At 39.4% G+C, this 12766-nt stretch overlaps 1 protein-coding gene across 1 annotated transcript in view; it reads right to left on the reverse strand.

The window, feature by feature from the left end:
* Positions 1-12766, reverse strand: part of LOC150088444 (serine/threonine-protein kinase D3-like) — a 550939-nt gene that overhangs the window by 200249 nt on the left and 337924 nt on the right. The gene's annotated exons all lie outside the window — the stretch shown is intronic.

Genomic DNA, 12766 nt, shown 5'->3' on the forward strand with positions numbered 1-12766 from the left:
CCCCCTTCCTATAAGGGAAATGGGTGGTAGGTAGACCTTTCTTATAGAAATCAATATGAACATTCATATGGGTGATAGGAAAGCCTTTCTATAAGAAAGGTCCACCTACCACCCATTTCCCTTATAGGAAGGGGGGTGGATGGATATGGTAATTTTCCTTGTCTCTGTGATTATCAGTTTTGCTGTACTAATACTAAAAATTGTTTAATCAAAATTTGTGATTGATAATAATTAAATGTAATATATATGTAATAGTCATGCTTATTATAACAAAAATAAATACTATGAATGTGCCCTATGAAACAAAAAAAAAAAAAAAAAAAAAAAAAAACAAAGGCAAAAAAAGTCCATTTAACTTGCTAAAAATGGCAATATTGAGAAGATAAGGGTGGAGGTCATAAGGGAGGTCAGATGAGAAAGACAGAGGTTTCCTGAATATTTTAACAGGAAAGTGACTTAAAAAGAAACTGAAGGAAAAAAAAAAAAGAAGACAACGACGACAACAAAATTGTAATGTTCTTAAAAAAAATAATAATAATAATTTCTTTGTCTTTCATTATGAATCTTTTTAGGGAGCCATCAGTCTTCTTTTAAATTTTAAATTAGTAAAAATAATGCAAAGAAGCAAGCTTATACATCAGCCAAAAAACAAACACTTCCACATCACTTGTCATCATCTCCAATAATTTGTCTAATTCTTCCTTTATAATTTAATCCTGGAACCATCCTTCATCAATTTAAATTTATACTCCTTTATGTGTTTTGCCAGACAAAAATAAAAATGTCATTAACTCTGAGCGTATTCAATTCCATTCAAAGCCTCCTTGTAGGTGCCTGATTTCCAGATGCTGTAATTTGTAGAAGAGAAGTCTTTCTTGGTAACCTATTGGTCTCACTGAAGAACAATATGTTACCAAGACCATTACCATATAAAGCACAGTCATGTTATTGTTGGTGGGTAGTATTATTATTGCATTTAAGTACATTAGTTTAGTGTAGTATACTCAATTATAATGAATTTAAATGGAAACTATATCCCAGGCTAGAGCAGCAAAGAACTGAGTTCAAAGCAGTGGGAGCACGGCAGCTTGGGGGGAGAACTGAAGGGAATGATTCTCCTACAAATCGTGGCCTTGGCCTGAATTAATGTGCTGTTTCTGGACCTTTCTGTAACAGGATTTGATATATCCAGGGGGGGGATATCTTTGTGTATGCTCGGTGCAGAGAGTGTGAAGAAATGAGGAGGCAATTCAGCATAATGATGGGCCTTTATTATTGAGAGACTGAAGAATAGGATGGATGTTCACAAAAAATTCAAAACTTCTAGCAATATGTAGCAAGTATGGAAATTCTATATTGTAATTCAGGGATCATGATGAGGCAATTCAGCATTATGATGAGCCTTTATGAGAGACTAAAGAATAGGATGGATGTCCACAAAAGTATTAAAATAGAGGGGGCTATCAAGCTCTCAACTATACAGTACAATGCAGAGCTTACACTTCAGAATCTGCCAGCAGAAACCTCCAGGGCAGAATGCCATGGTCTCAGGAGGAGGTAGCTATTATTGGTGACTCTATCATCAGGGAAATGGGAAATATATTGTGCAAAAAGGATAGGTGGAATAGGATCAGGGTGTCTGCCAGAGGCAAAACTAATGACATTAATAGTAGGAAATCTGCTAATATACTTAAGAAGTAAAGAGCAATGAATTCGGCAGTGGACAGACTGTGCAAGGCTTGTGCAGTACAATTTTTCACACCATGTTTATGCTGTGAAAAATTCTTTTAATTCTTTAAAAATAGCCACAGGCAGAGGTGAAAGTGATTCTTCCACTGTTTCTACTCAAATGAGCAGCAACCAAGAAAACAAGGTGCTGTGGATTTCAAGGCCTACTCAGAGTCATCATGGAAAAGATAAATATTTGAACTGTGTTAGAGTAACTTAGAGTAAGAACAGGTGCTGTATAATTACATGTACACCAATGCTAGGGACCATGGTAAATAAATTTGACGAATTTGAAGTGCTGGTCGAGACAGCAAATGAGGACATTGTTGGGGTATCAGAAATGTGTGTCACAAATATATAAGGGATGCTGAATTTGAATGTGGGAAGGAAGTACAATGTGTATAGAAAGGACAAGAGAGGGAAGGGGTTATGCTTTTAGTTAAGAAACACAAAATATAAGGAAATGCATTCAGTTGACATGTGTGGTCAGTGAAATGTTAAGTCAATTTGGTATGACATAAGCAGAGAGAAATCAAAAATGAGAGTAGCAGTGTGTTATAGGCCTAATGGCTCTGATGAGAAGTACAACTTGATGTTTATGGGTTAACTTTTGATGATCCTGCTCAGGTTATAGACAAATTGAATAGGTATTTTTCAACTAAATTCACACATGAGGAATTCTTTAGGGAACAGGATGCCAGAATTTTATCAAACTCTAATGAGGATCTTAATCGAAAGTGTCTGCTTGTTATTTGTTATTTGGTTTTTAGGAGCATTAGCAACTAAGGCCATATTGCTCCGGGATATGCGGTGGTCATTCCCTGACCTTCCCGCATCCTCCGTATTTGGTGGTGACGGGCTCGAACCCCGGTCTAATCAAGAAGCGTGTGCTACGCACTGCTGCTCCTTCCCACCTGGCCACGGAGACGCCGAAGGTGTCTGCAATTCTGCCCAGACACAATAGGAGGGAGTATACGAAGAGAGCCTTGTCGATCAATTCGGCCTTGGAAAGATTGTGCAAGGATCAAGGGGTAGAATTTTTTTCAGCATGGTCTGTATTTGTTAACAGGAGAGACTGCTTCTACAGGGATGGGATACACTTAAATAGAAACGGTGCAAGAATATCTGCTGATGCTATTGAGGCAGTGTTAGGTGGGTCGGAAAACTGCTAGCATGGGAGGATACATGGATTAATAGATTAACAGTAGTTACTGCCAGAGGTGAAACTGATTCTTGCACAGCTTCTATTGAAATGCAATTGAGCAGCAGCCTGGAAAGCAAGGCAATGGGTATTTCAGAGACTGATGGGAGTCACTGCAGTACAAGTAAACACATGGATTGTGTTAGGGGAGCGAAGAACAGGAACAGGTGCATGTATACTTGCGTGTACACCAATGCTAGGAGTTTGGTAAATAAATTTGATGAATTTGAGGTATTGCTCAAAACATCAATGGCAGATATTGTTGGGATATCAGAGACATGGTGCACGTTTGTGAAACCACATCTCTGATATCCCATTTGTGGATATTTTTGGGAGGCAACTAGCATTATCATTAGCATTAGTAGAGGCATTTGATGCAAGAAAGCAAGCTTATGCAGCATCAGCCAAAAAAAAAAAAAAAAAAAACCCCACTTCCACTTCACCCCTCTGTTCGTTCAAAATACCTGTCCAGCTGAGCCTTAAACTTATTTAGGCTATCAACCTCCACCACAAGGGATGGGAGTCTGTTCCACCAACCAACCACCCGCTGGCTAAAGGCAAATTTCCGCACGTCTATCCTACATCTGTCTTTCCTCAATTTGAATTTATGCCCTCTCAGGTGATTTTTCTGAGCTAGAGGAAGAATCCCATCAGCATTGAGCATGCTTAAACCATTCAAGGCTTTATACACCTCTATCAGATCACCTCACTGGTGCCTAGTCTCCAGACACTGTAATTTGCAAAACTTAAGCCTTTCTTCGTAAGAGCACCCCTTTGTTCCATTCACTAATCTTGTTGCCCTTCTCTGTACTCGTTCCAGCAGCTCTACATCCTTCTTGAAATGAGGCCTCCAGACCTGTATACAATACTCTAGGTGTGGCCTGACCACTGCCTTATACAATGGAATAATCACCTCCTTATCCCTGCTGGAAAAATTCCTGTATATCATTGACAATACTCCATGAGCTACTCTTGCAGCCCATCTGCACTGATCTGCCTGCACAACCACCCCCAAGTCCCTTTCATTCTCTACCACTGTCAGTGTAGTACCACAGAGTTGATACGTTGCTCTGGGGTTGCTGTTTCCCACGTGTAGTACTTTACATTTGTCAATGTTAAACTTCATTTGCCACCTCTCAGCCCATCTGCTCAACCTTTCCAGATCCTGTTGCAGCAGCATAGTGTCAGTAGTGTCCTTGACAACCCTGCCTACCTTTGTATCATCTGCAAACTTGGACATTAAGCTTGATATACCATCATCAATATCATTTATAAATACAGAAAACAATAATGGGCCCAACACTGAGCCCTGAGGGACTCCACTAATAACATTAGTCCACGATGAGCAGTGTCCATTGATTACCACTCTCTGTCTTCTCCCCCTCAACCACCCCTTTATCCATAGCAGCAAATTGCCTCCAATGTCACACTGCTCCAATTTGTGTAGCAGTCTTCCATGTGCAACAGTATCAAAAGCCTTTCTAAGATCCAAGTATATAATATCAAAGTTATTCCCTGCATCCAGTTCTTTTGTGACTGCATCATAGTATCCAATCAAGTTGGTCAGGCAAGACTTCCCCTTAACAAAACCATGCTATGTCTGAGCTATAACTGAAGTCTTGTCTAAATGATCCTGCAGTGCTTCTTTAACCAGTGCCTCCATTAATTTTCCTGGAACAGAAGTTAAGCTCACAGGTCTATAATTACTTGTGTCAGCCTTTGATCCTCCTTTGTGAATTGGGGTCACATTTGCACATTTCCAGTCTATGGGTACCTCCCCTGAGTCCAAGGAAGCTCTCATAATTATGGCTAAGGGTTTGCTTACTTCCTTTGCTGCTTCCTTTAATAGAACTGGATAGATCCCATCCACCCAGGGTGCCTTTCTTGTGTTTATTTTCAGCAATTTATCCTCCACTTTACTCTCAGTTATTTCAAGATTCTGTAGCTTACTGCTAGAGATGAATACACCTCTGGCATTCCCCTTGCTGAATTACTCCTCATGTGTGAATGTCGATGCAAAATATTCATTTAGTTTGTTAGCTACCTGAGCAGGATCATCAACAGTTGACCCATCAATATCAAGTGGACCAATCTGATTCATCCCCTTCCTTCTATAGTTTACATAAGTAAAGAACTCTTTGCTGTTTTTCTTTGCATCCCTTGCCAAAGATTTCTCGTAATCTGCCTTCGCCTGCCTAACCTCCTTTGTAACTTGGTTGCATATCAACTTGTATCTATCATAGGCTTCTGTGTCATGTGTTAATTTGTAAGTATCCCATGCATTTTTCTTCTCTGCCATATGCCTCATTAGTTCATCTGACATCCATTTTGGCCTAAACCTTGAACAATATTTCTTAGTTGGTATGTAAAGCCTAGTAGCTTCCAAGATAAGTTCTTTGAATGCTTCCCATTTTGAATTTGCTGTTGGTAACATCATCAGTTGGTCCCACTGTATAGAATTTAAATACTGTCTCAGTCCATCGTAGTCACCTTTACGGAAGCAATAACCCTTCCCTTTAACCCTAATGGTAGTTACCTCTTTGAGTAAATCCCACTTCAGCACACTGTGATCACTGCCACCTAGTGGTTAATTTATCTGCAGATTCTTAATGCATGAAGAATCACTGCTGATAATCAAATCAGGAGTATTACTCCCTCTAGTTGCTTCCCGAACATGCTGATGTAGAAAACAATCATCCAATAAATCCACAAAAGCCCTGCTAGTGTGTGAGTAACCAGCCCCCAAATTCCAGTCAATATCTGGGAAATTAAAATCTCCCATTATATGACTCTCTGATTTACTGGCCCACTATATTTCCCTGTACAATTCCTTATTATACTCATCAGAGTCATTAGGCCTATAGCACACTCCTACTCTCAATTTTGATCTCCCAATGCTTATCACACCAAACTGACTCAACACTGCACTGTCCAGCGATGTCGACTGGCTTCACTTCCTTGGTTTTTATGTGTTTCTTAACTAATAGCATAACCCCCCCCCCCCTTCCTATCCTGTCTATCCTTTCTGTAGACGTTGTACTCCCCAAATTGCAGTTCTCCATCCCTTATATCTGTGTGACACCAAGTCTCTGATATCCCAACAATATCTGCCTTGGATGTTTTGAGCAATACCTCAAATTCATCAAATTTATTTACTAAACTCCTAGCATTGGTGTACACGCAAGTATACCTGCACCTGTTTCTATTCTTAGCTACCCTAACACAACCCATGTGTTTACTTGTACCGCAATGGCTCCCAGCAGTGTCTGAAATACCATGCATCTTGTTTTTCAGGCTTCTGCTCATTCTAATAGAAGCAGTGCAAGAATCTCTTTCACCTCTACCAGTGGCTACTGTCAATCTATTGGTCTTTGTCTCCCCCCAAGCTAGCAGTTTTCCGACCCACCTAACACTGCCTTGATAGCATCAGCAAATATTCTTGCACCCTTTCTATTTAAGTGTATCCCATCCCTGTAGAGGGAGTAATACTCTTGATCTGATTATCAGTAGTGATTCTTCATGCATTAAGAATCGGCAGTTAAAGGAACCACTAGGTAGCAGTTATCACAGTGTGCTCAAGTGGGATTTACTCAAAGAGATAACTACCATCAGGGATAAAGGGAAGGGTTTTTGCTTTCGCAAAGGCAACTACGGTGATCTGAGAGAGCATTTAAATTCTATACAGTGGGACCAACTGATGATGTTACCAACAGCAAATTCAAAATGGGAAGCATTCAAAGAATTTATCTTGGAAACTATTAGGCTTTACATACCAACTAAGAAATATAGTTCAAGGTTTAGGCGTAAATGGATGTCAGATGAACTAATGAGACATATGACAGAGAAGAAAAATGCATGGGATACATATAAATTAATGGGTGACATGGAAGCCTATGATATATATAAGCTGGTCTGTAACCAAGTCACAAAGAAGATTAGGCAGGCAAAGGCAGATTATGAGAAATCCTTGGAAAAGAATGCAAAGAAAAACAGAAAAGAGTTCTTTACCTATGTAAACTCTAGAAGGAAAGGGTTGAATCCCTTATTGATGGTTCAACTGTTGATGATCTTGCTCAGGTGGCTAACAAACTAAATGAGTATTTTGCATCTACATTGCACATGAGGGGTTATTCAGGGAGGGGAATGCCAGGGGTGAAGTAAACTCTGGCAGTAAGCTAGAGAATCTTGTAATAACTGAGAGGAAAGTGGAGGCGAAATTGTTGAAGATAAATATAAAAAAGGCACCCAGAGTGGATGGGATCAATCCAGTTATATTAAAGGAGGCAGCAAAGGAAGTAAGCAAACTCTTAGCCATAATTATGAGAGCTTCTTTGGACTCAGGGGAAGTACCCATGGACTTGAGATGTGCAAATGTGACCCCAATTCACAAAGGAGGATCAAAGGGCAACACAAGTAATTATAGACCTGTTTATTTAACTTCTGTTCCAGGAAAATTAATGGAGGCACTGGTAACAGAAGCACTGCAGTATCATCTAGACAAGATTTCAGTTATAGCTCGGACACAACATGGTTTTGTTAAGGGAAAGTCTTGCCTGACTAATTTGATTGGATACTATGATGTGGTCACAAAGGAATTGGATTCAGGGAATAACTTTGATATTATATATTTGGATCTTAGAAAGGCTTTTGATACTGTTGCACATGGAAGACTGCTGAACAAATTGGAGCAGTGTGGCATTGGAGGCAAATTGCTGCTATGGATAAAGGGATGGTTGAGGGGGAGAAGATGGAGAGTGGTAATCAATGGACACTGCTAATCGTGGACTAATGTTATTAGTGGAGTCCGTCAAGTTTCAGTGTTGGGTCCATTGTTGTTTTCTGTAATTATTAATGATGCAGGGTTGCTAAGGACACTACTAAGAGTATGCTGCTGCAAAGGATCTAGAAAAGTTGAGCAGATGGGCCAAGAGGTGGCAAATGAAGTTTAACATTGACAAATGTAAAGTACTACATATGGGAAACAGTAACCCCAGAGTAACATATCAACTCTGTGGTACTACACTGACAGTGGTAGAGAACGAGAAGGACCTGGGGGTAATTGTGCAGGCAGATATGAAGTTTTCTGAGCAGTTGTTGTAATTTGGTTTTTAGGAGCATTAGCAACTAAGGCCATATTGCTCCGGGATATGCAGTGGTCATTCCACCGCATATCCCGGAGCAATATCCATTTTTGAATCTGCTCTTGGTCAAGACCATGAGATTGTGACATTTCAGTATCACAATTGAACTAGCACTGCAAAAAATTGTAATTGTTTAAATACCTTTCCATGTATAAAGATTCATCCAGGCTAAACTGAAATGGCACTGCGCACCAAGAGATAATAGTGACTTCTACACATGCTTAGATGTGAAGTGGCATGCACAGACATGCAAATATACTTGCACAAACCACAGGGTGATTCAAATCACAATGTTTTTCAAAAGACAAATAAATGAAAAAACTTGATTAACTGTATAAACATTAGCTAATTTTATCTAAATTTTACAAACCATCAAATTGACTGCTTTGGTGAGGCATAGAGCTAAAATTTCAAAAAAAATTGTGGTGTAAAATTATTTGCAGTTGTGCATGCTGTAAGTTCATGGACAGTTAGGAAATGTCATGATTCCCAATTCTATAGTTAAAGCAGCTGCAAAACTGCAACAATTTAAATTTGGGAAGCAGTGAAATTTGACTGTCATATTCTACTGTTTAGGATGTAACTACCATCAAGGGTAAAGGGAAGGGTTTAGCTTTCATAAAGGTTTAGCTTTACAGCAGTCTCAAGAAATTTTTAAATTCTATACAGTAACACCAACTGATTATGTTACCATCAGTAATTCTAAATGGGAAGCATTCAAGGAATTAATAATAGACGCTACCAGACATTACATACCAACTAAGAAATACCATTCAAAGCTTAGATCTAAATGGATGGTGGATGAAACAATGAGACTTCTTGCTGGGAAGCAAAATGCATGGGATGGATATAAATTATCAGGTTATACAGAAGCCTATGGTAGATATAAACTAGTCTACAGTTAAGTCACAAAGAAAGTTAAGCAAGCTAAGGCAGGTTATGAGAACTCTTCGGCAAGGATGCAAAGAAAAATAGCAAAGAAGGAAGGGGATGAATCAAACTAGCACTAAAAATTGTTGAAATACCTTTCCATGTATAAAGTTTCACCTAGACTAAACTAAAATGGTACAGCATGCCAAGATGTAGTAGTGACAACTACACACACTCAGACCTGAGGTGGCAGGCACAGACATGCACAATCATAGAGTGATTCGAATCACCAATATTTGTCACAAGTTAAATAAATGCAAAAATTTGATTAACTGTATAAAAATTAGCTAATTTTTTTAAAAATTTTGCAAACAGTCAAATCGATTGCTTTGGCAGTTTTAGGTATAGAACTGAATTTTAAAAGAAACATGTGTTCAAAATTATTTGCAAATGTGCATGCTGTAATTTAATGGAGAGTTAAGTAATGTCATAAACTCACATTTCTTTAGTAAGGGCTGCAAAACTGCAACTATTTAAAGCAAACAGTCAAATTGACCATTGTGGTAGTTCTAGTGTTAAGGCTTTGAATGGGTTGAGAAAGCTTGATGGTGATGGAATTCTTTCTCATATTGAGGCTACAAATGAGGGGGATATAAATTCAAACAAGGGAAGAATGGTTACAGAATAGATGTGTGGAAGTTTGCCTTTAGCCAAGTGGTTGAGTACTGGAACAAACTCCAATCTAATTATTATTAGCCATATGGTGCAAGGAAGCCTGAGGCTTATGCAGCACCAGCCAAAAAAAATTCCAGAAAGAGAAGAATGATGATATCCAGCAGCTCAGGAACCTGGGTGTGCCAAGCCCATACTCACTGGATATGAATCCCTGGGGCGATGTTGTGGAAGTGAATAGCTTGAATAAATTCAAGGAAAAACAAGATAAACTGCTGGAGGGGTTGGATAGCTGATATGGGAAGGTTTTTATTTTTGTTTTGGCTGATGCTATAACCTTACTTTCTTGCAAAATTTTCCACTACTAATACTAAACTTGTTGACTATTTACAACCAGGAGTATGTGAAATCCTTTGTTGAATGAAAGTGGTACCTTTTAACTTCTAATCTCTGCCACATACTGTAGTCTTCAGGAAATGCAGGATAATGCCTGTAAACAAAAGCAAGTGAACAATCAACAAAATGATGCTTTGTTGATTGTTCACTTGATAAAATAAAAAAATCTAAGTCACTACTGCAACGTACACAGTTGGGAAAATAAAAAAATCTAAGTCACTACTGCAACGTTTTACAAGTGTGTTTCTCAAAATGGAAAGTGGAATGCAATGTGCTATCATCGGCAAAACTATGGATAGGATTTCCAGTCAATGGAAGAAGATCATTAATATACAAGAGGAAAAGAGTGGGGGAAAGAACTGAACCTTGGGAGACACCAACAATAGTGGAGAAGTTAGAAGACAGAGAGCCATCTACCATCACCCTCAGTGAGTGATCAGAGAGAAAACTGGATAACCAATTACTAAAAACAGTTGGCAAACCATAAGATGGAAGCTTGTTTAGAAGACCTTTATGCCAAACACGATCAACTACTTGTGTTTCACCGAACCTTTCCATTGAATTAGTCCATAAATGGGTAACATAAGCCAGAATATCACCAGTGGATCGACACTGACGGAATCCATACTGGCGATCGTTGATCAGACGGAAGGTTTCTAGGTAGTTTAAGAGTTGGCAGTTAATTGATTTCTCCATTACTTTAGAAAGAGTAGAAGTAATTGCAATGGGACAATAATTGGATGGGAGGGATTTGTCACCCTTTTTAGGAACTGGCTGGATATGAGCAAATTTCCAAGCAGAAGGAAAAACATCTCTGGAATAAGAAAATGAAAAAAGGCGCCAAAGAATAGGAGTAAGTTCAGGAGCACAGGTTTTGAGAACAAGTGAAGAAATACCATCAGGACCTGGAGCTTTCTTAGCATCAAGATTCATCAAAATCCTTCTGATATCCTTTTGACCGAAGACCACAGGAGGCATTGAATGGAGCATGTTGGGAATGGTGGGAGGTGTTTTACCAAGATCATTAATACATGAGCTGGAAGAAAAATGGGATGCTAGCAGGTCAGCTTTATCCTTGCCTGAAGTGACAACAGAACCATCTGGTTTGGACAGAGGTGGGAGCAGAGATGGGCAAAAGTTGCAGCCAATATCTTTGGCAAGAGACCAGAATGCTCGGCTACCATTAGGGCAAGAAGCAAGTTTTCTACTCTTAGCCTGTTCAAACTCTAGTTTGGACTGATTAATAACTGCTTTACAATTGTTGCGAGCTTTGGTGTAGGCAGAAAATGAAACTGAAGAATTAGAAACAAGCCAATTACGATATGCAACAATCTTCTCTTGAACAGCCTTAGCACATTTATTGAAAAACCAAGTTTTAGATGAAGGACAAGATTTTAAAGTGGAGTGTGGGATCAAGGATTCCATTCCTGCAAGAATAATTTCACTGACACGATCTGAGCAAAAGTTGACATCAGAAGTTTTGAAACAGTAATACGACCAAGGAAAAGAAGAAAAGAAGTCTCGCAGGTCATCCCATTTTGCATTCTTGTAATGCCAAACAACACGAGGTTGGGAATAGCCATGAGATAAAGGTTCCATTGGAGAAGAGACAATCACCAAGTTGTGATCTGAAGTGCCTAAAGGACCTCTCACTTTGAAGGGTTGTTTGTGAGAAAAAAAGATCAAGCATGTTGTCTGTATGGTTAGGATTGTCTGCTATTCTTGTAGGTAAATGAACAATCTGTGCTAGGTCATTAGTAATTGCAAAAGCCTCAGCATCTCGACCTGCTGATTCGGTGTGACTAGAAAATGGAAGCCAGCTGGAGTTGTGAACATTAAAATCACCAAGAAAAATTATCTCACTGACAGGAAAGTTGGACTGGAGAAAGTCAAGTTGCAAAGAGAGGAAGTCAAAGAGCTCCAAGTGATTAGTGGAGTTGGGAGAACGGTAGAGACAACAGAAGAATTTGACACAATGAGGTAGAGAGATTTGAAGCCAGAGAAGATCGAAAAGAGGAGATTCCAAATTGCCAAGTCTCTGACAGGGAATATCGGAATAGACATATGCACAAGTACCACCTTTGAGACAAAAGTAACCATACAGCGAATAATTTGGGCATCTAAGATGAGCAGTAGAGGCAACCGATAACTGAGATTCTGTCAGAAAAAGTACATGGGGTTTGGCAGACTGCAAGTGGAAATGGACATCGTTGAGATTAGAATTGAGACCACGTATATTTGTGAAATGAATTAGTAAGTGCTTGGGAGGTTTAGATCTTTTTGCAGATAAGCTTGCTCTATTAGTTTGACAATTCATGGTGTATTGAATAGTAAGAAAAAGTGGGTGGGACGTGCTGTATGAAGTAATGAAATTTTTGGCTATCGCATACACATGGTAAGAATATACCCAGATCCTTGACATAACGTGGCCTCGACAATGCTCCCCGCATACACACTACTCAGACTCTCTCCAGTCACTATCTGGCAGAGTAGAGGTAGCACGATTATACACTAGCTGATCCGGAAGCCTCCTAGAGAGTTACCAATAGGTTCGGTCCGGTGTACTAACTAGCGGCCGGCCTGCGAACACCGTTTTAGAGCTGTACCCTCGAAATGTAAGGAATATTGGATCTCGCCACGATGTTCATCATAACCACAAAGGTCATCAATCATACTGCATGATGGAAGAGAAATCTTGTCAGCATTGAGCCTGCTCAAACTATTCAAGGCCTTATACACCTCAATCAAATCATCCTGC

Source organism: Mastigoproctus giganteus, chromosome 3 (assembly GCF_048544385.1).
Source record: "Mastigoproctus giganteus isolate SK-2022 chromosome 3, ASM4854438v1, whole genome shotgun sequence".
NCBI classification, from domain to species: domain Eukaryota; kingdom Metazoa; phylum Arthropoda; class Arachnida; order Uropygi; family Thelyphonidae; genus Mastigoproctus; species Mastigoproctus giganteus.